General features: G+C 42.9%; 1 protein-coding gene across 11 annotated transcripts in view; it reads right to left on the minus strand.

Annotated features, from left to right (window-relative positions):
* Positions 1 to 25,377, minus strand: part of ATXN1 (ataxin 1) — a 255,986-nt gene that overhangs the window by 81,902 nt on the left and 148,707 nt on the right. For 8 of the 11 annotated variants that reach the window (XM_065667300.1, XM_065667305.1, XM_065667296.1 and 5 more), the window contains one exon: positions 13,648 to 13,771. The exons of the other annotated variants lie outside the window; for them this stretch is intronic. The gene's annotated coding sequence lies outside the window, so the exon portion shown is untranslated. The remainder of the gene's footprint in view (positions 1 to 13,647; positions 13,772 to 25,377) is intronic. 11 annotated transcript variants of the gene reach the window in all.

A 25,377-nucleotide genomic window follows, 5' to 3' on the forward strand; every position in this document is an offset into this window, starting at 1 on the left:
TTCCCAGTGAAAGGGTGCTTATATAAATATCCCTTAAAAAAAAAAAAATCAATTTGCAAGTCTCTTCTCTCTTGCAAAGTACAGACTTATTCTTCAAGACACAAGATGAATGTGATTGCTTTAAACTATCTTGGCTTTATCTGGGTGCATAAGTGAGACATCTAACTGCTACAACCATGTACGTCAGCACGGCAGACAAAAACCAGTGGTAAAAACCGGGCTGCAGCTCTTGCGTATCTTTCATGCTTATTCTTTTACCTTGAGGATGTTTTCTTGGTTAGTCAACTTTCAATCTATCTATTGTATATACAGTACCATTTGAAAACAGCACTCAAGTGTAGAGGATAAACATGCACCCCCACTGAGTTAATAAAGAGAAGATAATAAATTTGCATCCTTGTGAATATTACTACTACTGTGTAGCTGCCTTCAACGTACAGAGCAATACAAAACCAAAGAGCTGTGCCAAATAAGTGAGAGGCCCTGTGCAGAGAAAGGCTAATGCTCTGGAGGCACAAACAGAGCTGTACGAGGGAGAAATTCAGCAGTCACTGAAAACAGGGCCTGCCAGACATTACATGTGCATAATGAGACAACAAGAGAAATTCTTCATAAGAATGGGCAGGCTCTTCCAATTGGGATACATGGGGAGAAGTCCCACAGTTACAGGAAAAGAAGGCAGCTCTAAATTTGCATTTACTGCTAAATGCGAGCAACATGGAGGGGAAAGAGTGCAAGAGCTTTGCCAAAGGTGCCAGGAAAGATTCAGAGTTCTTCGTGGCAGAGGAACCCAGCTCTGCCCAGGAGAGGACTGAAAACATCCCAGGAACATAAGGAAGGCATGTTCATAGCAGCCAGAAACAAACCCACCAGCAGGATTTCAAGCTGCAAATTCAGTCAGAGCCCTCCTAGTAACACGTCCCATTCTACCCACCAGAGAGCAGGATCTGTGCTCTGCATCTCTGCTGTCCCTCTGAACGCACCCATCTCTGTACAGCATCTTCCCTCTGGCACCCTCCAACAGCTCAGCCTTGCTCCACATCCTGCCAGGCTGGCACCAGGCCAAGGACTGCCAAAACACCGGATGTAGTGGAGGGACTCACTGCCAGCCACTGCTAAAGAGAGTTATCAAGGGCAGAGCTTGGCTTGTCCCTTCCTCCTCAGTGTCAGCACTCACTCATGCCTCTCACCTTCCCTGCCTGTTGAGGTCAGCAATAACAAAAAAAAATTAGGAATTTAATTGTCTTTGAGACTTCTACTTCCTGCTGGATTTGGTGGGAATTAGCCAAGACAATATTATGGGACTGGGGAAATGGGGATGGACAAGCAGACAGACACACATCATCACCACAACCACACACAGCTCACTTCCCTGGAATCCTGACTAAAAACACCCAGGCTCTGCAACAGAAATACTCCTGAAAACATGTCATAATGCCTTACCAAAGAGTGTTATCAGTATCATTAGCTCCATTTTATGGCGGCAGTACTGACTGGTCATGACATGCCTCAAGTCACCCATCAGATAGCTTCTTTCTGGCTCTGCCACCATCTCTCCTGATCGTAAGTCAGTGCGGTACCATTGGAGTCATCCCAAACTGCAGGCTGCACAAGAGGAAAGGGCTGCAGGAGTCAGTACACGAATATCTAAACACCAGCTAGTCTCTTTGCAGATGGGAAGGAAAGTGAAAAATTTTAAAGGTATAACAGAAACCAAGAAATGCAATTCTGCTTCCTAAAGGCAACACCTGCCTCTACCAGGTTCAGTGAACTAGGCGTCATAGATGCATTTCATGACCAGGCAGCATAGGACAAGACTGACTGCAACCAGCATACACCACAGAGGTGATTGCTTAAATTAAGAAACAAGTCAGAACCAAACTAGAAACCCAGAGAAGGCTGAGCAAGGGAGAAGGTGGAATCTGAACTCCAGTTTCCCCATCAGGTGTATTCTCAAATTCCCAGGGGACCCACTCTAAGAAACACATAATATTTCCATAGTGCTTCAAATCTAGCCATGCTTAGCACTCACTATACAGCCAAGCCTTACCAAGGCAAAATTTTTCCCATTCTCCTTTGTCGCCTTCACATGTGAAAGGATAAAGTAATCAGCAATGGGTCAGGAATCATTTAAATTATTCCTTATTTATTAAAGCAATGCAATTTCACTTGTCTTATCCCTTAGGTTTCAAATTTTGCATATCAGAATTACCTCTTACCAAGGGAAGAATGCTCCTATCATTTTAAGTTGAATCTAAAGAAATCAGAAAATAAGAAGACAGGAATAATGAAATTTACTTTTTAATGCAAGAAATGGCATGAAAGAGCAGCACGAATTGCCATTTTATTTCTCTAATTACATATCCTCCTCTGTATCTCCTCCTTTCTTATTGTTTTCAGGTAAAGATCAAGTATACAATTTCTCCCCTGCTCCACCACAAAACAGAAGGCAAGCAACAAGCCCAGAATCACTTGACCTCTGTCATCAGTCTCCTACCTGCTGTCAGCCTGTTCAACATCAGCAGGGTAGAAATGCCTCAGACTGGATACCACAAGCTCTCCCACACTGCTGCTATTACTAGTCTTAAGATTGACGGTCCACACAGATAATTACATTTGTAGCGACAAACACTGCCTGAGATCAAAGTTTTTGCAGTGTTTGTTTTGAGCTGCTGCATAGATACCACTACAAGTTATTGCATATTAATTCAATGTCAAAAAAAGTACCACATGGTGGTGTCAGGACAAGGCACTGCCCTCATTTTGTGACTTCCTTCATCAAGGTACCAAATTCTCCTTCATGGAACACCTTTGAACTACATTAGAGCAAGTGAAAGGATGCTCTTAGAATGGAAAGACTTTCAAGAATGCAGTGATTTGATACACAGGAATGGTTCCCCAAATGAGTTCTCCTCAAACTCTGCTGCAAGCATGACCATAGTGTCCGCTCTGATCAAGTGGGTAGGCTGGATGAGAGCCAGGTGTAACATCTTCAAGTGTCAAATACTGTTTAGATAAGGCACTGGTCTGACTAAGAGCCATAAGAAAGCCTCCTACAGTCTCCATTCCAGTAAGACAGTTTACAGACAAACAATCATCAATCTGCAACTCCACGTCCCCCACACCATCCTCACCAAACCAAAATGGAAAGACAGAAAAAAACACAGAACCAAAGAGATGGTTTAATATGATAAATGTTTTCTACACGAAATCACTTGGGTTTTCCAGCACAATACAGACACTGAGACTGAACTCATGTGAGTGCAATTTCAGTTTCAGTTACACTGATAACATACCAGTTTTGTACAACCACAGTCAGATAGTTTGCTTTGTTCTCTGCAACATCTTGAAGTCCTGAAGGAACATTTAAAAAGAAATGCCTTCATTGTACTTAAATGCATTATGACATAAGCCTTAAAATACCAACTGTAATTCATTTAAGGACCATTTATCTTGCTTCCATTTGCTTTCCTGAAGAAGCAATCACTACTTCTTTACGCATTACCTTCAGCACCAGCCTCATCAGACAACAGGCTTTGTTTTGGCATAGTGGTTTCTACTCCTTGACCATGGATAAACACCACTCCCTACTGCTCCAAGGCTCCAGTCCTGACACGCCAGACAGCCTTAAAAGCCTGCACAGATCAACAAGGACGCTCAGGGCTCAAGTTTGTAACAGCAAAACCAGCTACTACAGGCCAATGAGGACCATGCGGTGTAAACGCTGTGATTCATCCCTTGCCACTAGTGGTCCAGTGCTCTTTTATCTGCTGCTATCCCCTTTCAACCCCAATACAGTTGTTTCAGTGAACAAAGCTCCTTCAAGTCTTTCAAACCATTTTTATGCACTTAATGGGTGCAGCTCTGGGAGTGAACTGGAAACTGCCAGTCCTAATCTGACCAAGGAGCAACACTGACTCTGCAATTCTGATTGAGCTGACCTGTTAGGGTGTTCCTGGCAAGATCTTATTAGACAGCTTAAGTGAAACCACTAATAGTTGTGATTTAAAACTGGTGAAATATCTGCATTGCAGTAAGAAATTATCTACTTACTGTTTTCAAGTGTAGAAAACAGACTTTCTTTAGAAAATGCAGAGTACAGCTCAGTCTGAATCTAGCCTATCTCATACAGGCTCCGGGGGGTGCGGTGCAAGCACACATCCCTTCGCAAGAACAAAACACATCCTTCTAGTACTAGACACACTAAGCCACTGTTTACACACTGATCTGCTAATAAGCAGACCCGGGAATTCCAGAACACGAGATTTATATTTATTACTATTTTACATTAGCACAGGACGTGCCAACTTTGGGCACTTAAAATTATGAGCACTGCTATTGCACATTCCCTTATCAGTCTTTCACACAACTGCGTTACTGAAGCATCCCAATAAGAATGTCTAAAATGTCTGCTATGCTTTAAAACAGCAAGCTCTTCCTTTTCAGCTGTGACCCAGCCATTACAGTCAACAAAGCTCGTTCTACTCTTTCAAAACACTTTCTACCCACTTAATGGTTGCAATCATATTGACTGTCTTGGAAACTGCTACTCCCCAAAATAACACAGAGCAGCTATTTATTCATGGTAGTGACTTGATGTGATATTTTGAGGACTACCATTTCACAATGCAGAATGAAACATGGACATCCATCTTTTGACAAGAGATCTAACTATCACGCTTCAGGCTTCATACGCAGAACATTAATGCACCTTTGAAATGAAGAAAATCAGGAAACTGTGCAACTAAAACAAACAACTTGCCAAAATCAGCATACGTTTTTGCACTTAATTTTACATTCCCAGGTTCACTAAGATCAATGTCTCTATAGATAGGCATGTGTGTATGTGTGTATACATATGCATTCATTCTCAACTGCATTTCTCAGGAAAGTGCCAGTCAAGAGGAAGAACAGTCAGGAGTGTAAAATGCCATTTCTACTATAATGAGCAAAAATAGTTTTATTTCTTGCCATTCGGGGTTGTCGGGGGTTTTTCTTTGAATGTTTCTTCTAAAACCTGCCTTCTGTAAGCTCAGTCAATGTCTTTGAAACAGTATTTGATAGCAAACTTACCTATACTGTAGTAGCTACCGCTGGAATTGAATGTTAAAACATTGAATTAAGAAAGTCATTCATCCCTGTACTCATTTCATCCTGCAAGAATCCCACTTGGGAAGGGAGAAGAAGGGAGAGGTGGAGTGGGGAACTCACAGCTAATTAGTGAGGTTTCACAATCTAATTCAACCTGCCAACCCACTTTTCTGCCAGTCCTGCACACATAAATAGGATGAAAAGCAGAAAGTACAAGTTTCTCACACTCTGATTCCTCAGTCTCACCACTTCTGACTGTCTGCATGGGCACTTCAGTCATGTGTCTCCCTGCCTCCCTGACTTGGAGCTCCAGACCACCACCTACAAAACCCTAAGTCATTCTCATGCAGCAAAACAAACAGGACAGAAGACACTTAGTGCATGTGCTTTTCCTGACAGCAAGGAGACTACGGGCAGTTAGTTGTTCAAGACTTTCTCTAATGCTTAGCACCTTCATTGCCATCCCAGCAAGCCACCCACAGCTGAGTGATTCTTGATAGCACATACAATAAAACTCCAGGAAATCCATGTGCTTCATAGTCACACAGTACACACTCCTGGGCTTGTGCTGTGCAGGCTCAGACATTTACATGGTACGTTGCAGGGCAGGGCTGTACAGGCATACTTGTTTCACTCTCACCAGTGTCAGGCAGCACCCTGCTCAGTCTAATCAGTCTAATCAGAGAAGATGTAAGTGGAGACGCAGGGCTAATTAGCCTGAGCAAAGCACCTAGTCAGGTTGGGAATCTCTGCACAGGGCTCAGATGCACAAATAGATGTACCCATCGTGACTGAGCCTTTCTTACTCCCTGCAGTCAGCAGATATTTCATTGCGCCCTTACTGCTGAAACACATCATCTGAGAATAGAGTGGGACAGTTCCTCAGGTCTTAATGCTGGTTTTTTGAAGCAAAAAACTGCAGGGGTCTCACAGACCGATATATGATTTCTTTCTGATATCTTTCTGATATGCTTTCTCCCACTGCATATGCTTAGGCAGATAACTCAGCGGTCTTCCCTTGCATTGTCTTTTTTGATAGAGGAGGATCATATTACGTTTGCCATGGAATTGTTTTTTCTGTTTCCTTGTACACCCTTTCTAGGTATTGAAGAGAAGAAGAGAAAGAATACAGTACTAACAATAGTTTCACTACTTCACTGTACCTTCCCCATCTTAAAATACTCTCCAGATAGAGTTTATTTGTAAGTAAGCAAGCAGAAGGCTGACTGAAGAGAAGTGATAATTACATTAGAATAATAATAACAACAAGAAAACCCGGAGCTAATGAAGACTGCTTGTTTCATTGAATTTAAGAAGAGACTTCACTCTGTAATGAAGATGTATAAAGCTCTGCAGCTCACTCACCCTTTCTACAAATGACATCAGGAGCAGCAGGACTGCTCACTAAGCCAAACCCCTTCAACTGAATTGGTTTGACTGGTCAACGATAACAAGGAAGTGCTTGTACTTACATCTCCTTGATCACTCTGCAGGCTATCCCTCACATTGAATAAAGATAGCTACACAAACATTTTAATGGTTCTAGCAAAAGTGAAAAAGAATCCTGGTAATTCTCACTGTGGCTCCAACAAACGTATCTGAAGTTACAAGAGTTTCTTGCCTCCAACAGCAGTAGTACGTGACAGACTGAATGACAAAGAGACATTATTTTGCCTTTTTTCCCCATGAGAAGCTGATTCTTTAACGAAGTTGCTGGCAGTTCATGGTTTTATGAGAAAACAAACAATACACCTCTCAAAAAATGTAAAATAGGCCCAAATCACTTTAACTATGAACATGAAAAGTGTTAGCTCTTCCAGTTGTTCCACTCTGAGTGTCAAACTAACTTTCACTTCACCAGGGTTTCATGTTACCTGATGTTTCTTTTTGTAAACTATTTGGATCAGAAATGCTAAAAGAAGCCTGTGAAAAGTGAGGTTTTATCTGCCAGAGACACAAATTCCTGGCAGCTGAAGGCTTAAAGCTCAGTTTGCCTGCTTTAGCTATTGTGGATATCTCCACTGCTAGGAATGTCTGTAGCTCTAGTCACAAATGTCCACTCACTAGGGAAGCCAAAACACATTTTGCCCAGCTTCTTTCATCTGGCACAACTTTTGTAATGCTTTGGCAGGATTCACACTGCTGTACAAACGCTGGAAATGACATAAAGTGAATTTATGAATCACCCCCCCAATTCTGGTTGCCTGAAACAGAAACCCACAAATAACCTTCCTCTCCTCATCTAATGCAGCCCTCACTCCCCAAGCAGATTTCTTCTATGACTAGTGCAATAATTTGGTAATACCTTGCGTTAGTGCATTAAGCTTGATTTGCCATAGTGGGAAGGGGTTTTTCCATTATTCAAAGAACTGTCAGGAAAAACCATCAGAAATAAGTAAGAGACTACAGCATTTCTGGTTTTCTTAGCCCATCTCTACTTCTGATAACTCAACAGGGAAAGAAGCTAAGGCAAATCCTGGCAACATGCTGCTTTATCTTCTTCCTTTTGACCTTTGTGCCATCAGGTGCCTGTGAAACATTCATCAGTGCCTGCAGCTGGAAACACCAATGCCAATTAACAACTAGGAACATAAGACTCCCCGAGAAGGATCACTGATAGCATCAATACTGCCAGTTTGCTTAAGAGTGTATAATATTCCTTCCTAACATAAGCATCCAAGGTTAACATGCCTGGCAGGCTACAAACAAACCTGGAATAAATATGAATGAACAAGCTGTTCAGGATGGCATTCTGCTACAAAGGGCTCCTGAACCCTTTTAACTAATCTACCAGTAGCAGCAGACTTCCTTTTTGAATGCACACTCCAAACAGAAAACAGACACCCCCCACCCCCCCCCCCCCCCCCGGAGAGCTTGATTTATATTCTCTTCGTCCTGCTGATGCTGCCACAGACGTTATCAGCTTTGAAAGAAGCATCGGCAGACTACTAGATACTGTCATTGTCATTGTGGGCACAGCAAACCAGGTCACTAGTGATGCTCACTGACACAGCAGCACAACAAAACAGCAGTGAAAATGAGGACAGGAAGGAGAGCAGCAAAAGAACTATTCTCACAGGCATGGGACACCTGTATTTTGGTCATCTTCATCCTAGACACAACTTGCAAAGCTGCTAGAGCAGCTTTCATGCTGTGCTGTCAATCCACGAAGGCTGGGCTTGGTTCCCAGAGCTTCTTCTTGGCTTCACTAGAAGTCTCTTGAACCAAGGGCTGCTGCAAGTAAGGACCTGAAGTGTCCCTAGTTGACACCACCAATTTAAAAATAAAAGCAAACATAAGCTATACTGCTGAACTAGAAGAGATGCTTTGCTCTCATGGACCAAACTGCAACCACCCTGGTTTGTAATCATTAACGAACACATTCACCTGTCTTCCTTGTTGTGTTTACCCACTCCAGTGCACTAGTACCGCCTGGACTTCTCTAAAGCCAAATCATAAAAAAAAAGCTGACAGCAAAAAGCTGGGACAGCAGTTAAAGTGACTGCCAAAGAGAAATCTGTTTGCTCAGGCAAAAGCTGTTCTCAGTCCAAACATGGGAGTCATAATCTTACAGCCATTTGCTTGGAAGACAATGAAGGGAAGGCAGAACAGACTGGGAAACTACAGCTTGCCACAGTAAGAGAAGAGTACAATCTTTGTGCCCAGATTTCTTTGCTCTGCAGGATAAGTTTTACAAAGCTGACAACCGGTAGCAACATGCAGTGGCCCCAGGCATCATGCCTGCCTATCAAAGACTTGGATTTTAGCCCTGGAGAAATTACAACTTCTCACTTCTCTGGAAGCTATATAGACCAAGAAGAAAGAAAGAGAGTAATGAATGACCTAACTAAAAATTATTTTAATACACTGATTGCATACTGTAAGTCGTAAACTTAGGGGTGTGTAGAGAACTCAGGGAAGTTGGGGAGGAGGAAGACATCTTGAATTTGTCAGGACCAGCACAGCCACAGACCACAAAAAGCAACCAACTTGGGCTGCTATGACAGTGAAGTCATCTACTGGAGTGGTAGGGACTGGCACACCAAATGGAAAGTATGGATCCAACAGATAAGCCATGGAGAAAAAGGAGGGGAAACTCAGCAGTTCAGACTGGAAAAGACAGGTTCAAAAGTCCTGAGTTGAGAAGCCAGTCAGCAGGCATGTGAAGAAGAGTGAGAGGAGGGAGATAAACCCAAGGATGCTGCACAGAAGTCAATAAAAAGGCATTTGGCCTGCAGCAGTTTCCAAGTGCTTGTGGCTTATGGCCTCACCACTGCATGCTCCTCTGCAGGACTCAAGGCCACTCTGGCCATCTCTCTGCTGGGTGGCAGGAGCAAGCAGACACAGCCTGGCCCTCACATGCTGCCCATACACTGATTATGTAGAAGATTCCTCACCACTGAAACAGCCTTGCTGCTGCATGCCACCAAGGCAGGTTTGCACCCATGCACTCAGAGGAGAGTGGCATCAGGGCCAGAAAAGGGGGTAAGCTTCTGCACACAGTAATTCTGCTGTATTTCTGCAATGTCCACGTTAATACAGTCTTCATCAGTTAAAACTGCCAAACCAAAGGCCCAAAGCTATGGTCCGAGACTTCTTCTGAAGCCCTGCAAGAGACCCAAACTGCTTCAGCTTCCTCTCTCAAATGTCAGCCTTGAGCTGCTCTTGTCTGGCCGGCAGAAGCATGTGATGTGAAATAAAAGCCAGGAAGTAAGACTTTCTGAATAAACATTTATTTGGTGAGAAATACTTCTGATTTTTGGCAGAGAAATGTCAGAAACCTGAAGCCCCATGTATAGCATGCCTACAGAGTGCAATTTCTATTTAAAGGGAAGCTGCAGCTGTTTGTAGATCTTTATGAAGAATAATGCCTGGGAATAAATTACTGCCATTTCTGAGAGACATTTCTCAAATGGCAGTGATTCTTCCCTTTTCCCCCTCTCCCTGTAAATACCAAGTGCCACGTACTGGGCAGTTGTTCAGAAGAATGGACACACACAGCTCTTGCTTTTGTCAGCAGCCTAGTAATTTCCGTAGAAAACCATGAAGTGGTTTCGTGTATGGATATCAAAGTGATTCAAAAGCAAAGACATTCAGAAACATTAAGGCTGCACGTGTCAAAACGTCCCATTGTTCTTCCAAGATGTGCACAACTCATCACTGTTTGAACAGGCATCACTGCCAACCACACCACAAACTCAGCACCGAGGCTCAAGGTGTTGGAGATGGCCGCGCTCAGACAACCGCTGTAAAAGGCTCACTGGTGTTCAATTTTCATCACTTGTGCATGCCTCCTCTCTGAGGGGCTGCCACAGCAGCAGTGCGGAGGTGATGCTCTGGCGAGAGGGTGTGCCGGGGCCGCTGCCAGCCCAGCCAGGTGCCTCAAGTAGTTGTACTGACATCAGCTCCAGGAGCTGTGGCTCCCAGCCCCACTTCAGGTCCAGGTGCCAGGAAAAACAGCCTGGTGCCTGTGGGGCTGTACAGACAAGATATGACCATGGTGAAAGGAGCAAAGAGGGCCAAGCAGTGGAGAAAGGAGGTAGCAGCTCAAAAATGGGACAGAACCAGGGCTAAGCCCTGTGCAGCTGCAGTCCCCAGGACCCTCTCTGAGGTCAGCCCTTACGGCAGCAGGTTCCCACCACAGGCAGGCATGGAAAGCCTGTCAGAGACAGAAGCAGAGATGCTTGCTATCCTGACATCTGCAGTTTGCCCCAAATAACAGTCATAGATATGAGATCAACTGTAGACTTTTCAGTTATTGACACATACTGGATTTAGAGATTTATTTCCCATTTCGCACAAACTGCACCAGAGGTTTTCGCATAAGTGCAAAAAAAAAAAAACAAACCAGAAAAAAATGTGAAGAAATGCCTGTGAGTGAGGAACACGAAGAGTTTATTCATTGCTCCTGTCAGAATGTGTTTGTGCTTGTGTGGCTAGCACTCCAAAAAAGCTGCAGCATATGTTTCAGGATGGAAAAAAAAACCCAACTCAGGATACCTAAATCCTACCAGAAAATTGCAAAACCATATGCTGGAATTCTCAAGGTACCCTCCTGTGAGAGCAAAGGAGCCTCACGCTGCTTTGGTTTTAACCCTTACTAAGTGAAATAAACATTCCTCCTTAGCAAATCTTCCTGACATCTTTTTTTATTTTTGCTAAAGAGGAATATGGATTTGATTTGAACAAGCTCTGCTATTCCAGAAATGTGCTTCATCTGAATGAGGAGAGCAAGAGAAAGGAAGCAAGAAATTTGTACTGTTTAGTAAACAGGCAGTTTCTAGGCGGATACGATACACTGGTCCCAATTTACTGCCCCCCCTGCCCCACCCCCCTTCCTCTGAAGTTTGCCTGGGTGGCAGGAGGAGGCAGCGGAAGGGATGAGAACAGCTACTGCTTGCAATGGAAAGGTCTGATTGCTTTCTGCACATCTCAACGTGACAACACCCTGCAAACACTCACAGACAAGAGTAGTAGTTTTCAGTAAGATCATTGTTATGCTGGTATTTCCTTTTAGCAGTAACATCATCCTTCCTCATCTCTGGTATTCTTATCTTCCTGAGAGGATAAAGGGAAGACGGGAGGGGAGAGGAAGAACCTGGCTGACCACCTCCTTCTTGCAGCACTGTCCTCCCAACAGGCAGGTGACAGAATATGCTCTCAGGAAACTTCTCAAGAACTCTCAATCATCTATGAGACTCCCAAAAGAAAGCAGTCCTGGATGCCAGCGTGAGAGCAGGTCTCAATAGCACTTTCTTTCCAGCAGTACCTGGTGAGAAGAGCGCTGCTTTTTCTGCACACACCTGGGACTCACGAGTACAATTCAGGGTTTTGCCACTGCAACGGCAGACCACTGTGCTGCACTTTTAAGTGGGATCATTTTAAACCATTTAGGACAGGGCAGAATGCAATAATTACACTGACGGCATCTTCAGCAGATACTCCATCCCCATGATTGCCTCCTTCTCCCATGCATTTTATCTGGCTGATCTGGCACACCACATACCTTGGAGGACCCAGGGAATGCTCTTCTCCACACAAGTCAGTGCTGCTGTCGCAATCAGTGGAGGTGATTGCAACATCTTGAACAAACATCTCCTGTTAGCCCAACAGCTTTGCATGCTAGGACAGTTTATTATTATTATTATTTAAAGCTGCCCTCCTCTGTTCTAGGATGTGAGCTTGCAAAGTAAGCCCTTGTGGTTTCAAAGAAGTCTTTTAAAGTGTGGGAATAAGCTGATATGGCCACATCTGCTTGGATACATAGACAGTGAGAAGCTGCAGGTCTCAGAGGCCTCTTATTCATCTTAATGAGTTACTAACTTGGCAGCATAGTTGTACTAGTAGCTAACAATTCCAAATGTCAGCTTTGTTAACTATTTCACTGTAGATCAAAGCATGTGGGAAAGGGGAGAGATTATGAAGATTTTTCAGTGTCCTCTCTAACATGTATTTTGCAAGTGATTCTTGGGAAAGCAAGACTCTGTCTCAATCTGCTTCCCAAAATCTAAACCCAAAGGTAAAAGCAGAGCAAAGGAGGGCATCCAGCTTCCAGGGAGCTAAAAGACATGCCCAGCACTCAGAAAATATATTTATATTTTCTTATTTTATGTAAAGCACAAAAACTATTTGCTCAAACTGGAAGAATCTGTAGCTGGTTTATCACTACTAACATCCTGAAGGATCACTGCATACTTTTGGCATAAGGATTTAAATACTAACCTAACTTTGAAATTACTAAGGTTCCTTATAAAGATAAAAGTAAAGATGATACTCAAATTTGGCAGGCAGAGAATTCTTGTTTTCCCCGGTTTTTGAGGATGTTTATATTTCAACCCAGAAAAGCAGTGGGCTTCATGAGAAAAACAATGAACATAAAAATATGTATGCCTTCTCTTTAGCCATCCCTCATGGGAACAGTTTCTTTTATCATATGCCACAACTGATCAGGGTCTTAGTTATGCAACTGTATTTCCCTGTGAAAGGTGTGCTACTTCATTTCCCGTGAACACAAACCTCTGAGAGGAGCATTTGTATTGAAAATCCTCAAACTAATGTAACAAACTGATCAAAGCAATAGGAGTTTGGAATACCAGGTGCAAAAAACCTTATTAGAATTCCTCTACCTTGAAAGTGACCAAACAATTTCAACCACTGCATAGGCATGCATAGATCTCCTGAATCTGACCTGCAGATTGCCGAACTGTTATCCATGCTTTTTTTTCATTCTTATTAGCCTACAGAGTCACATGCCTTGAAATGCAGGCTTACGTATTTAACTAAAAAGTGATAGTTGTGTGTTAAGTAACTGTAGCAGTCCACAGAAAAGCAATCCAATAACTTTCCTTAGATAACACTGTTCTGCCTTTGAAGACATTAAAAGAAATAAAAAAAGAGAGAGGAAGAGAAATTCAAGCCTGGCTTTGCAGCACAATCCAAACATACCTGCCTTTGGTTTCAGCAGAGAGAAAAGATGCTTAATACATCACCAAAGTGCAGATACCACCCCTCAAAAGACACAATTGCAGGTACACATTATTGCTGCTAAGAACTCACAACATTCACTATGTTTTTCCTCGGGGAATTCTGGATTATCCTTTAGCATGAAGACTTTTCAGAAACTGCCGGACTGCTCACAGGTCCTCACTGGCTTTCCTCTTTCAAATAAAGTAAGTTACAGCTGTAAAAGAAAAGCAAAACAAAGTAAGAAAGGAAAGCAGGGAATAAAAGGAGAAAAATCCAGAGAGCTGCTTAGCAAATAAACAATTGATTCCTACATCTCCTTGAAGCAAATACATTCTTAACGAGCTCCCAGGATGGAGACTCCAGTACAGGGTGAGTGTATGTCAAACACTGATCCAGCATAGGAAGAATCATTTGCTCTTTTTATTACCAACAATTAAAACCCAATTCAGAGGCGAAGAGGCAAATAAATAATTAAAATAGTTCTTGGATACTTCTGTTGCCATAACAAGAGAAAGAAAAAACTACCTAGGGCTGTTGTTTTGGAAACTGTCTGGAAACAAAGCCCATGGTGTGCAGAGACATCTACACAGGAAGAGTTTTGTTCTCAATGAACTGCTCTAAGGGGACACAAACACCTACTTATTTCTGTGGTCATCTGTAATATTGCAGCAGAGGGGTACTGAAACCAAAAATGCACACACACTTGCTGTTCCTCACAAGGAAGTATTTTTCACATCTCAGACTTAATATCATGTGGTTTCCTTCATACTTCTTTTATGACAAAAATTCTTTGGCACCAACTTTTTGCCCTATTGTACAATGTATTGGACTATCCACAGCCTTTTTACTAGGGTCTGTGAATATTGCTGAGCTTCACTTCTATATGAACCTCACACACAATACTTAAAATAGAGCGTGTATTTCCACAGGGCCCAAATTAACCATTTTTCCTTTAGCCAGGTTCCCAGGGTCTACTTGTGCTTCCCGAATTCTTAGTTTCACTTTGTGCCACAGGTTTGTGGCACCTGTCCTATCTCCTTGAAGTCAGGCTCCTCAAACACTTCACATGTAATTTTCAAGATTCCTGCACATAGATCCCATCCTACCAGTGCTATGATGGAATCCACATCCCTGAACTGAAGATGTGCAGGACTAAAGTCTACACCTGAGAAAGTGCAAACTCTCTTTATTTTCAGTGCAGGAAACTAGGCAATCTAGAAAATGATGAATTTGACCTATCTTAAGCATCTGCTCTAGGACAGGATGAATCACTCTCTAGAAAGGTCTGCCTCTCTCCCTCCATAAAGTGAGTCTAGACACTGAGCTCAGACTAGATGGCTACAAATGAATGCAGATGAATCTCACCCTTCGTGAAGGCAGGAAACAAGTCAGACAGATGGACAAGAGCAGTTCATGGGTGAAGAACAGAAGGAAGGCAATGCAGTGATAACGACTCAAAAAGGTTTACAGTCCTGAGACCATCTGGTTTAGTTGAACATACAAAGCAACAACGAAACTTTCCAAACTCCAAACCAGTATTTGCCCAGCTAATCCAGTTTTGGCATAAGACTCCTCCAGGATTTACTGGCTGAGGCTAAGCTCTTGCAGAGCAGCATCCATGAACCAGTATCCAGCTGGTTGGCACTCTCCAAGGCACACTGGCAATGATGGTGATTACCACTAGTCTCTTAATGCATCTTCGTCTTCCCACCGATGGACTGTAGCAATGCCAGATACCTATTACAGAAGTCTTCCCAGCTTCAGAAACCCTGAGCTGGAGGGGCAACTCCTGCAGGACAGAGACACTGCAAGCTCAAGAGCCTTCAGGTACCCAGGCCCTGGCTACACTTCCAGAACTTTGATCACCAGCTTCTCTCCTCTACTAAAATGAGACTGCTGCTAATCTGATAGAGAAGCACATCATCAGACATGACCTCACAAGATTTTTAACTTTAGAAAGTAGACCAAGAAGAGAAAACCCCCACAAACTTACTGTGAAGTCAACCCTCAAAATTTTGCTTAACCCAAACCAATTAATTTTCAAGCCATTTATTTTTTCTTTAGAATTATATGAATCTCAAGACTGGAAAAAAACCCAACAAAACAACAAGCTCAAAATACTCAAAATGTTTTATTTCTATGTGTTAGTATTTTGCTTCAAAGTGTTAAAATGAAACATTTCAGCATTTTAAAAATTCTGTGGGTTTTCCCGCAATAATCTGGCAATCCAAAAATCTCCTAAAAATTAAATTTTTTAGTCTTCATCTCATCATTCAACATTCAGAGGAACCTGAAAATGGATTCCAAATGATTATAAGGAAATATTTAACATTTCTGCCAAAATTAGACAGCTTCTAATTATTTTTTATAAGAGCAGGTAAGTTTACTCCATGTGAGTCCCATACCAGATTTTGCAGCTCCAGCTTGCACAGACTCCTCTGAGCCTCCTTGGAGAGTCAGCTGTGTGTAACACCAGGCTGAAACCCACCACACTCAGTCAAAGTCCTTCCACTGACTTCAACAGGTGGGATTAGGATTTTGATCCTGTTCAAGTTAAACAGGGCTCCAGCTACTGAAATGCTGCATGCTAACTATGCTTGATCTTGCTATCAGTCTGGAATTTGTCTTCCAGACCCCTGCCAGCACATGGGCACAGAAACAAGTCACAAGCAGTATCTGTGCAAAACAGTGCAGTGGTGTTCTGTAGCTGTCATCCTTCTCCATGCACTCTTATTTCCCTAGGAAAGCTGACATGAAGCAAGGTAGCCTACCCCTCAGGGAAAAAGGTGAGAGACCTCGTATTTACCACAGGGTGCCTTTTCACCATGCACACAGCCAGTTATTATGGAGAAGATGATGTGCTGTAAATTCACAAGCTGGTTTAATCTGCTACAACTTGCTCACTTGACCTTAGCCGTAGACACTTCTTTCTGCAAGGGGCAAGGCATGTCTGCCTGCAAATGTTCCCAGACATTTTTATGCTTAAGATTTAAAGACAGCCAGGCACAAATTTCAAGACCTACAGGGAGATATGCTGCTCCCTGAAGCGCAATCCCAACCTGAAAAGCAAAGCACTCATTCCCTAACTGGGACGATCTTTAAGCTACACAGATCTGATGGGCTGCAATCACATGCTCTTCTTGGAACATGCAAAAGAGTTGTAACCTGGAGGACCCACCAAGGAAGGCTGGTTTGCAGTAACAAGGTCTTAAACTGAAGTTTCAACATGATCAATGAATCATTATCACATACATGGTTACCGATCACATCTTTGCTATAAATGGGAAGTGTTATGCAAGGAAGCTGTTTTTCATGGTCCCACAGCATTGGAAATTCAAGTATCACAGCATGGACCTGCCTTCGAGTGCTAAAAGGACTCTGAATTGAAAGATTAGAAGTGTAATTGAGAGATGAACAGACCTCAAATCAAAGATCATGGAAGTACATCTTGGGAGTATTTAGAAACTAAAATTGGACCCCAGGGCAATCAGCAAATAAGAACCATAGTACAAGAGAGCAACTGCAAATTGCCAAAACTGAAAACCAGAAGCTGGCTCTGTACAATAATCTGCATTTATTCCAAGAAAGGGTCATGCTCTACATTTTGCTTTGAAGAGCAGGCAGTGAGAGATCACTTTTTCTAGTCCTTTCCTGCAAGTTTTTATTTGCCATTCCTTGCTCTCTTGCATGATGTAATTTGGTTTTCCTTATTCACAAATCAGCATAAGCTAATAAAACTGTTTAAGAGATGGCAGTGTTGTTCCCAAGTTGTTTCGTTGTTCGCTATTATCCCACAACTAATCCTTCAACTCAAATAAAACCATAATTCATTTCCTCCTTTATTCTCTCTCTGCATGAAATAGTTTTAGACAGGTTCAATCCTGCCCCACCGCAAATGGGAAAGGCGAGGTTGTATCTTCCTGGAGTGTGTGTGATTTCAATTACCTAATGTGCGTATCATCTATCACATCACGAAAAATCTTCTAAATTATTTTCAACAGGTTTAGCTGATTTTACACATACAGAAAAGATTCTAACGGAAGGAAAAAACCCCAAACAAACAAAACCAAAACCACAAACCAACCAAGAATTAACTGTCTTTTAGATTTCAAGTTAATAAAAACTTCTCTATACCAGCCATGCCAAACATTAACCATCCGGACATCACCCATTTCCTGACATTTTGTCTTGTGTACAAAAGGTGCTCCTGATGGGGATGATTCATCTTTACATTAATTGCTCTGCTAGTGTAAAAATGACTTAAATCACAATTATGCCTACTTTAAGGTTATGGTAAAGGAGTATTGTCTTAGCACTAAAGAGGCTTCCTTTGTGTAAAGCAGACAGGCATCACTCTCATTTTTGTTTAGTATCCACTTCTCATCTGAAGCTTGATTCTCCACATTTTTGTCACACAAACAAGCACTGCCCATGGCTTTGCATATGATCCATAGTGAAATGCCAAACTTCACGAGGTGTGAAGTTTGTGAATGGTGAGTAAACGTATCTTGGTGTAAGTGAACAGTAAATCAAGTCGTCAGCACTTTGAATATCCAGATGTTAAACCAGAAAACCAGCATGCAGATGATCGGGTTCAGACAAGGAAGCAATCCATCCTGCCCCACAATTTGTAGTAAGGGGAGGAAGATCTATGTTACCTTCTCCAGCTCTGTGAACACATCCACAGGCCGCCCAGCCCAGTACCATCTTTTCTGTGTGAATGTTATTTCCAGTGTGAGTGCTTACTCACTGGGAAAGTGAAGTGCTCCAGGATGGGAACATCTGTCTGCAACCAGCAGACCGGATTGGCATGTGGGCCTGAAGGGGTAAGGCTGCAGCTCACACCCTCCAGTACAGGAGCCTCTACTGATGACGATCCCTGACTGCATAACTGATACTAACTGTTAGTCATCTAGAAATCAGTGTCCCAAGATTTAATCTGGAATAAAAAAAACATTATTCATCATTATTTCATCCACAGCAGGTACTTTTCACAACTTGAGGCTCAGCTGAACCACCCCTCATTTCAGCATCAACCTATGCAAGCAGACTGGGAAAGGATTTTTTTAGCCCTACTCACTAGACATCTGTCCTTCCAAACCTGTCATCTGGAAACCATGGAAGCAACTTTGCTCCCAGAGTGGTCCCCACTGCTCTCATTACCCATTCCCTAACCCCAACACCACCAAACAATTGATCAGAAAATAGATGAAGGTTCTTCACCACAGGGCAGTTCTAGATATGAAAACACACATGCCAGCTCAATCTCCCACTCTGTTTACATGATGCCTAATAATAATACAAACACAAATCTGACTAGGACCTCCAAGTCATCACCTATACACAAATAACATCTACCACAACCATATTTGCTAACTGTATTTTGGTAATACGCAGTTTTTCCAACAAAACTTGAGGTTAAACTGTGCTTAGCCCTGTGCTTCAGTAATTGTACTTAGTTTCTAAGTTCTACAAGATTTTTGCCACAAAGAGACTACAGCGTAAGTTATTAAAAAAGCAGGTAAAGAGGTGAGCAGCGGGTGCACCTCAGAATGCCACGAGGTGAAAAGAAAACCAACAGGAGCTTGTCTGGGTTGTTCTGTCTGAGAAGCAACAGTGTAGAACTGGAAAAAAAAAAATACCTCACAAATACCTCCTATCAGATGCTAATGATACATTTTTAAACAAAAATCCATTGCCCCTTTAATACCAATACCCCCTATTGGCCACTTTCTCGTGGTTATTAAAGCAGGAATAGCGGGAGGGAGGAGAAGGAATTTCAACACAGATTTACGTTTCTCTTAGCATGCCAGCTTTCTTCACTCTCACACAGAGGTTTTAAGTAAAAACAACTCTATCGCCTGCGTGTTTGTAACACAGTCATCCCTACAGGTCTTCTGAGTAGAAGAGATTGGAAAAAGAATGCAAATGGTCCATAATAATTTAGTTAGAGCCAGTGATGTTGAACAGCTATAAGCAACAAATATAACCACTCTGGATGCTTCTGTTACACAACAGAAATATTTCTTTTTTTCTTGCTATTATACAAAAAATGCAGCTCAGCCCTGAGTTGAGACAATGAGCCTCCTGTGTATTTTAAAGAACTGCAGCACCCTTGTAACTCGTTACAGATGAGAACCAGCTCAAGGGCTAGGCCTTTGTTAAACATACAGATTTCTCACAAACGACTGCCACAGCTCTCCTGCAAACAGACGGTGTTTGAAGGGGAATCCAAACACTTTTGAGTCCCAAAGCATAGCAGCATCAAAATCAACAGCTGAGCTTCTGTTTATTTGCAATATTTTAAGAAGTGAAAGACAAAACCACCTGAAGAAGATCTCTCTGTGGGTTGTAGCATTAACAAATACCAGCAAAAAGGCCTGATCTTTGGTGGCCGCAGTAATCCCACCAGATGCCCACTGTACCAATTCCCTGGTGCCAGTATGATATGAGCTGGGTCCATGGCCTTTGCCTCACTGGTCTCAGCCACAGGTCTCCACAGATATTCATCTGCCTACTTACACAAAGCTTTTGGGGAGCAGCTTCCCCGTAGCCTCTACCCGTGCAGCAGGTTGGGTTGAGGAGGACATGAGTAACAGGAGCCGCCAGGCTGGGACACACATGCGGACACAGGCACAAACAATGCCACCACGTGAGCCTTGCTTCCTTAGGAAGCCAGCCCAGAACCCACCCTTAACCTTCTCCCTGCTTCCAGCATGGCCACGTCTTCTGTGCTGCTGATGCAATGTGAAACACAGGGCTGGAAAACAAAGGCACTATTGACTAACTTTTCTGCAGGATTAAGATGACTACGCTAGCTTACAACAAAGATTTCAATGATTTCAACACTGAGCCTAAGTAACAGGAACACAGCTTGGCAGTAAATCCAGAGATTACCTGTTGAAACATTAATGGCAAACACCTTTTGATGTGGGCTGCTTTATGTGGTGCAAAAGCCAGCACTGTAATTATGCACTTCCTTTCTATGAATCTAGTATTTAAAAGTAAAGTATTACTCGGGGGTGTGTGCATGCATATGCGTGTGTATGTGCGTGTGTATGTGCATGTGTGTGCATGTGTGTGTGCTACAGGAAATACTCAACAGCTGAGCCTGTGATTTACCAGCATAGCTGCACGTAGTAAATCTGCAACAGGGGACCTCAGCCGTTTCATTCATCTGCACCAAGAAGAGGGCTAAAACAACTGCCATGCTTGAGACAAATGCCATTGTGAGTCACAGCAGCCAGAGTGCAAACATGTTTGCTGTTGGGTGAGTCAGACTATCACATCCTGAATTCACAAACCTTCCTATAAATAATAATTTCCGAAATTGTTGCATTTCTTTAATACAATACAATTTTAAGCGTGATGCCTCATCTATGAAGGCTTTCCTGACTACAAAGAAAATGTTTTTCTCCTTTTCCCTTTTGTTCCTGATTACATGTACCTACCTATAGTAGTAGGCTGTCTACGGTGACTGACGCGGTAACTGCATCAATGCACACTTAGCAAAATGCGAACATGGCTTAAAATGGGTGACAAATAAGAGACACCCCCCAAAAAACCAAACCAAAACAAAACAAAGAAAACAGAAAACGAAAACCAGGGACAGAACTAAACACAAGCCTTAGGACCTTTTGCTTACTGTAAATGCTTTCTATATCAGCACTTTTTTGATGCTGTAATTGTGACATGCTTTAGCACGTTCAGCATTCACAGAAAAGGAATGCCATGCTGGTATGGGACACAGACCAACTGAGAAAAGGGGTGAGAAGTGCTGGGGAAGTGATGAGAGAGGCTGTGGCAATGTGCTGCATGTGGGCAAGGAGGGACTGGGCCTGCTGCCGTGTTTGATAGCGTGTGTATATACAGCAAAAGCATGGTCCCTGCTCCAGAAAGTGCTCAGCCTCAATACAGCATGCAGCAAATCACTCCTCCCCGCCACGAATGAGAACATACCTGGTAACAAAATTAGTGCACTGTAATAACTGGTAATGATTATCCATGACTGCCTTTAATTCAGGAAAGCATCTGAATCAGAAGTCATGCAAGAGCCTTGTGAAATAGGGCTGAACTTAAAGATATGACCAAATTTATTCAGGAGAGTGTTAATAAAGATGTGTGATGTCTCTGTGAGCAAGTAAAAGAAATTGTGATTCTATGTCAGGTTGTGGGGGGCTGTCTCTAACTTCATTTTCAGTTAGGAATTTGTTCTCATCTTATACGAAAGGGAATTCAGACACATAAGAATCCCGTTACACCAAATTAAGACAGTCTTGCTTTCTTCTAATTATTTTGTGGAATAACCACTCAGAAGTTCATTTCTATTACCTTTCTCAGGCAAAATAAAAGGCCTTTTAGAAAAATTTTATTGCTAAAACAATGAAATTCTCCTGGGAACGACTTCGTTATGGAAATGAAGTGACAGCTTCTTTTATCTAGCCAAGCAGCAAGTCTGCATTTATAAAAGGCATTCTGTGCACGAAATACAGTGAGTGGGAGGACATGAAAATGCTATTTTTAATCCAGATTTCAGCATTCCTCCCATACAGATCTCCTGGAATAATAACAGCAACAACAATAATGATAATTAATAATACCAAGAGAGGAGTATCATCTTAAAAGTGAATGGCATACCAGAAAGGAAATCGTAGTTAAGGACCTGTAAGATTTCAGGACAAATGTAAGGTTCTCTCAATTAAACTGGCATTGTGCCATGAATTTCACAGGAGTCAAGATTTGCCCCTAAATTTTATACTCTGATTTGGGAATATAAAGGGCAATAAATTATCATTATGTGTAACATATGCTGCACCTCTACCATTTGTCTTCTCGCAACCATTGTTACTGTCAGAAATACCACTAAATGAGAAGTTCACTGTGGAGCTGCTGTTGTCACTAGGTTTGGGTAAGTGACCATGACAGCATTTAGACCCGGGGAAGAAAGCAAACCTTGAGAAAATCCAGGACCAAGAAATGAACAAAGGTAGGATGTTGACTTTGACCCAAAGCTTAAAGAAAAAAAAAAAAAAAAGGCACTGGAAAGATCCTTTTCTGCTTTGCTGACCTTTGGACCTGAACCACAGCAGCAAAGACACTGAATTAATGTATATACAGCAAGTGTGCACCAAATCCTTCCTCCCTACCAGAAATACATCGGCTCCAGTGAGCCTGGTTTGTAATTATCCTAGGGCAGAAGTTAGCCCTGATTATCCAAAGACTGCTATTCAGTTGTGCTATCACCTACCAGTAGTAATTAGGATGAGCCTTTGCATTTCACACCTAATAAAAATTAACAAGAATGAGCAGGCAGTAACAAAACGCATGGGAGGCACATGCACGCCGAGGTGCAACGTGAAACTTGCTGGTGCGATCGCACTTGGAGTAACCCCACCACTGGAAAGCCCCCGTTTCACACGAAATTAGAGCAAGCTGGAAAAATCACAGTCTTTCCCTTCTTACCCTTGGCAGCTCTAACACAGAAACACGTTTGAGTCTGGCACTGACTCATGTTTCAAACTCAGGAGCACCCTCGAACACACATGCCTGCACAGAGCCCCCCTGCACACACACATGCTGCACATCCCCTGCCTCACACTGCTGCCAAGGGGTACCAATCTTGTCAAAGTGATTTCCCCCCACGGCTTTAGTCCAGTGCAAACCCCTCACCAGCAGTATAGCACGAAACATGCAAGAACCAGCACCCTTGGCATGCTACACCCCAGTAAAATACCAGACACCTAACTACTCAGGTACACTCTGTTTCCGAAAGCTACTATTTAAGGACCGTTCAGGGCACACTTGGAGGCACTTCCACTCTCTCTCACTGTACTACAAGACAAATTTTCATGCCATTAACCTTTATTTGCCTTTCATAGAGTAAAATTTAACACTATTAAAATACAGAGTTCCAATTTGGTATTTTGATCACCTCCATCTGCTTCATGGGAAATGCACGGTGGTCAGAGAGAAAAAATATACATAGGACTGGAATAAGTTATCCCCATTTTCCTTTTTTGTCCATTGCTTGCTGCCAAACATGCTTGCTGCCAGTCACTTGCCTAGTTTGCTGCCAGTGAATGCTCAGCTGGGCATGTCACCAATGTTTAACCCTCAATAAAATTAAATCATAATAATACTTTGCACTCATTTTGGGTTTTACATAATACAAACACTGTAAAAAAAAAAAAATAAATTACCTGCACACTCCATAACACCCCTGCAAGGTAAGTTGAGTATTATTATTCATACATTATGCAAAGGGGAATTTCACTGGAGATGGGATAATTGACCTGCCCAAAGCTACGCAACACAGGTGCTCCTGTTTCCTCATTCTCTCCTTATTCCAGGAGACCAGTTTCAGCCTTTCCTGAAATTCAGAAAGAGTTAGGTCCTGCCTTCGTTTCTGCATCTTTCTGCTGCTGAGAGAAAGGAGGGATCAGGTCTCTGTACCCAGAGGTACAAGTGGTATGTGGATGGCATGAGGGTGGTCCCTGCTTGCATCAGCTTATGGTCGGGACCAGAACTGACTGGACCTGCAGCACTCCCGTTTCCACCTCCTTGCAGCAAGTAAGGATTAGCTGCAGAGAAGAATTTGGTCTGGGTAACATTATGAGCCCCTTTCACAAAAGACAACTAAGTTTTAGTCTCTGAAGACACCTAGTACTGCAAGGAGGACAGCAGAGGAGCTCAGTGGTGTATGGATACTGCACACTGCTTCTCAAACTCCCCCTCCTTTCTCCTCAACCACAGAAAAGGGTAAGATGGAGCAAATAAAGGTTTTATCCAGGATAAACAGTGGCAGGGCAGGAGCAGTGCCCACTGCCTGCTCTTGTGGGCTGCTGCCACCCCTGCCAAACATCGATGACAGAAAAGGCCACACTGGGCTTGCCTGTAGCTGGTGCTGCTCCCAGTGTGTCAGATGCACCTGAACTTTTTAACCGCCTCTTTGAGGTGAAAACCATCATGTCACAGGCTGGACAAAAGAGTAATATAGTCAGAGATCCTGTTACAACACCAGCTGTTCATCCTGCACCACTGCCAATAGCCACAGCGTAGGTGGGACCCAAATGCACTTACTACGTCAGAAATCACAGTTTTCTATCTGTAAAAGATCTGTACCCTTCTGTGCAGTGACACGATTAAAGCAGAAACCTTACCTGCTAGCACTGTGGATGTAATTATCCTTGTTAAAAAAAAGGGCTTTTAATGGCAAAGCTCATCCCAGTTCACAGACCAAGTAAGCCCTACTTTTGATCAAAGCAGTTAGATTGGAAAAGCACTTGAACACTTTGATCAGCTCCAGAGCTCAGACAAGTCTTAAGTAGAGGGGTTTATCTCACCTCACCTCTCACTTTTAACCACGTTGGGTTGGGTCAGGGCCAGCTTAGTGTAACCAGATCCTCAGTCCTAGCTGCAAGTTTTGCTTGCCCTGAAGCACCAGTTCAAGCCAAAGCCTCTTTAGCTATCCCACCTAAGAGCCCCATCAACCTTGCAGATCAGCAGATGAGCTCCACAGTTTAAGTGGATTAGCTGTGCTGAACAACCCTGCTACATCCAGTTCTTGTGTCAGCAGTGCTCGAGATTCAGTCACCAATGATCTTACATTCAGCTGCTCCAGGAGGTTTTGCTGCAGAGGACAAAGATGGGGTAAGAACAAACCTGAACTGCCTCCAGGCCCTGGGAGAAACAAAGGCTTGTAGCTTAGGCTTGGTGGGCATCCCAGGAGGACCACTGAGCCAGAAGTGTCAGCAAAGATTTCTCCCCACACACCCCCTCTCTGGCACCAGGGTTTGGGGTTGGCTTTCCACTACAGCACAC

Source organism: Lathamus discolor, chromosome 2, assembly GCF_037157495.1.
Source record: "Lathamus discolor isolate bLatDis1 chromosome 2, bLatDis1.hap1, whole genome shotgun sequence".
NCBI classification, from domain to species: domain Eukaryota; kingdom Metazoa; phylum Chordata; class Aves; order Psittaciformes; family Psittacidae; genus Lathamus; species Lathamus discolor.